Source organism: Theropithecus gelada, chromosome 19, assembly GCF_003255815.1.
Source record: "Theropithecus gelada isolate Dixy chromosome 19, Tgel_1.0, whole genome shotgun sequence".
Taxonomy (NCBI): domain Eukaryota; kingdom Metazoa; phylum Chordata; class Mammalia; order Primates; family Cercopithecidae; genus Theropithecus; species Theropithecus gelada.
The window spans coordinates 27014208-27018035 of NC_037687.1; positions in this window are offsets into that span (position 1 = coordinate 27014208).

Consider the following 3828-nt stretch of genomic DNA (forward strand, 5'->3'; position numbering starts at 1 on the left):
GTGTCAGCCAGGATGGTCTCGATCTCCTGACCTCGTGATCCGCCCGTCTCGGCCTCCCAAAGTGCTGGGATTACAGGCTTGAGCCACCGCGCCCAGCCACTGGATTTATTTTAGAGCAAATCCCAGACACCATATTGTCTTTTTATCTTTTGAGACTGAGTCTCATTCTGTCACCCAGGCCAGAGTGCAGTGGCGCAATCTCAGCTCACCGCAACCTCCACCTCCCAGGTTCAAGCCATTCTCCTGCCTCAGCCTCCCGAGGAGCTGGGATTACAGGCACAGGTCACTACGCCCGGCTAATTTTTGTATTTTTAGTAGCGATGGGGTTTCACCATGTTGGCTGGGGTGGTCTCGAGCTCCTGTTCTTGGGTGATCCCTCCCGTCTTGGCCTCCCAAAGTGCAGGGATTACAGGGCTGAGCCACTGCGCCTGACCATGTTTTGCTTTTTAAAAACTACAATATCGGCTGGGTGCAGTGGCTCATGCCTGTAATCCCAGCACTTTGTGAGGCCGAGGCAGGCTGATCACGAGGTCAGGAGATCGAGACCATCCTGGCTAACACGGTGAAACCCCATCTCTACAAAAATACAAAAAAATTAGCTGGGCGCGGTGGCGGGTGCCTGTAGTCCCAGCTACTCAGGAGGCTGAGGCAGGAGAATGGCATGAACCCGGGAGGTGGAGCTTGCAGTGAGACAAGATCGCACCACTGCACTCCAGCCTGGGCAACAGAGTGAGACTCCACCTCAAAAACAAACAAACAAACAAACTACAATATCACTATCATATTTTAAGATGGCAGCAGGCCGGGCGCGGTGGCTCAAGCCTGTAATCCCAGCACTTTGGGAGGCTGAGATGGGCGGATCACAAGGTCAGGAGATTGAGACCATCCTGGCTAACACGGTGAAACCCCGTCTCTACTAAAAAATACAAAAACCTAGCCGGGCGAGGTGGCGGGCGTCTGTAGTCCCAGCTACTCGGGAGGCTGAGGCCGGAGAATGGCGTGAACCCGGGAGGCGGAGCTTGCAGTGAGCTGAGATCCGGCCACTGCACTCCAGTCTGGGCGACAAAGTGAGACTCTGTCTCAACAAAAAAAAAAAAAAAAAAAAAAAAAAGATGGCAGCCATTTTTTTTCTTTCTTTTTTTTTTTTTTGAGACAGTCTCCTGACCTCATGATCCGCCCACCTCGGCCTCCCAAAGTGCTGGGATTACAGGCGTGAGCCACTGCGCCTGGCCATCTCATCATTTTTGAAAAAACAATTGGTTTAGGCCGGGCATGGTGGCTCACGCCTGTAATCCCAGCACTCTGGAAGACCGAGGTGGGCAGATCACCTGAGGTCAGGAGCTCAAGACCAGCCTTGGCAACATGGTGAAACCCCGTCTCTACTAAAAATACAAAAATTAGCCGGGCATGGTGGTGGGCACCTCTGTAATCCCAGCTACTCAGGAGGCTGAGGCAGGAGAATCACTTGAACCTGGGAGGCAGAGGTGGCTATGAGCTGAGATCACGCCACTGCACTCCAGCCTAGGTGACAGAGTGGGACTCTGTCTCAAAAAAAAAAAAAAAAGAAAAGAAAAGCCGGGCGTGGTGGCTCACGCATGTAATCCCAGCACTTTGGGAGGCCAAGATGAGTGGATCACGAGGTCAGGAGATCGAGACCATCCTGGCCAACATGGTGAAACCCTGTCTCTACTAAAAATACAAAAATTAGCCAGGTGTGGTGGCGGGCGCCTGTGATCCCAGCTACTCGGGAGGCTGAGGCAGAGAACGGCGTGAACCCGGGAGGCGGAGATTGCAGTGAGCCTAGATCATGCCACTGCACTCCAGCCTGGGCAACAGATCGAGACTCTGTCTCAAACAAACAAACAAAAAAACTGGTTGGTTTGTATGCAAATCAGAGTCCATATTGCATTTGAGTGACATTATCTTGGTCAATAGTGTCACTTTCAGTTCTGTGAATTGAAAGGAACTAGGGTGTCTGATGAGACCCCAGGGCACCAGGCCAGTCCCCAACAAGGCAGCCCACTGGTCTGCTTCTTGCCTGGAGAAATCTTTGGCATTTGAGAGGGTTCAACCTGATGGTGTCTGGAGGGGAGATGGGACGAGGGCGCCCATGTGGGTCACTGTGTTTGGAGTGACCAGGGCCCTGGTGTGCAGAAGCCAAGGGTGTGCTCTTGTGGGACAGGCAGGGGAACAGCTGGGGTCACTGAAACCTGGCTGGGGGGCTGGCTGCTGCGTAAGAAGCAGACCCGGCTTCCGAGCGTGAGGGCTTCGCTTCCTGGGAGGTTCCATGGAGAGACGCTGCCGTGAGTCTGAGGGCAGATTTTGAAAGCACCCTAACATTTTTGGGGTTTACTAAAACCTTGGGAGCAGTGGTGTGCTGAAGCTGAGTCATACCAGGTCATAAGAGCTGAGTTACATTTTCAGGAGTTTCAGCTTTTGCTCTGCAAGCCATTCATTATTAAAAAATAAATTGTATCGATGATTAGATTGTACTAAAAAAGAATCAAAAGTCATCATTCCCTCATGATTTGATGGTTTGACCACATATTATACTATTATATGCGCTGGGTAATTTTTTTTTTTTTTTGAGACAGAATCTCACTTTTGTTACCCAGGCTAGAGTGCAGTGGTACGATCTCGGCTCACTGCAACCTCTGCCTCCCGGGTTCATGTGATCCTCCCACCTCAGCCTCCAAGTATCTGGAACTATAGGCAGGAGCCACCATGCCTGGCTAATTTTTGTATTTTTGTAGAGACGAGGTTTCGCCATGTTGCCCAGGCTGGTCTCAAACTCCAGAGCCCAAGTAATCTACTCCTCTTGGACTCCCCAAAATGCCGGGAATACAGGCATGAGCCACCACACCCAGCCCCCATTTGCCACTCTTTTTTTTTTTTTTTTTGAGACGGAGTCTCGCTCTGTCACCCAGGCTGGAGTGCAGTGGCGCGATCTCTGCTCACTGCAAGCTCCACCTACCGGGTTCATGCCATTCTCCTGCCTCAGCCTCCCGAGTAGCTGGGACTACAGGCGCCCGCCACCTTGCCCAGCTAGTTCTTTTGTATTTTTTTTTTTTTTTTTTTTTTGAGACAGAGTCTCGCTCTGTCACCCAGGCTGGAGTGCAGTGGCCGGATCGCAGCTCACTGCAAGCTCCGCCTCCCGGGTTCACGCCATTCTCCGGCCTCAGCCTCCCGAGTAGCTGGGACTACAGGTGCCTGCCACCTCGCCTGGCTAGTTTTTTGTATTTCTTAATAGAGACGGGGTTTCACCGTGTTAGCCAGGATGGTCTTGATCTCCTGACCTCGTGATCTGCCCGTCTCGGCCTCCCAAAGTGCTGGGATTACAGGCTTGAGCCACCGCGCCCGGCCAGTTTTTTTGTATTTTTTAGTAGAGACGGGGTTTCACCGTGTTAACCAGGATGGTGTCGATCTCCTGACCTCGTGATCCGCCCGTCTCGGCCTCCCAAAGTGCTGGGATTACAGGCTTGAGCCACTGCGCCTGGCCCCATTTGCCACTCTTATCCCTAAACAGGGAAAAGCAAAGCAGTAAGAGCTGAGATTCACCTTTAAAAGCCTCTGATTCCAAATTTAGTCACCAAATATGTTGTCTTCATATTAATTAATGAGGAACTTAAGGAAAGGCCATTTGTCGGGACTGGCAAGGAAGCACGTCTGTGTATTTTCTTCCTGGAAAGGGAAATTGAAATTACAATGGAGCCATCACCCGCGGTGGCACCCAGTTGGTTGCTGGTGCTGCGATCTTGGGATCCCTCCTAGACTCCCCCAGGAGGCCTGTTGGGACCATTTCCCACATGGCTTTGGGGCAGAGCCCCT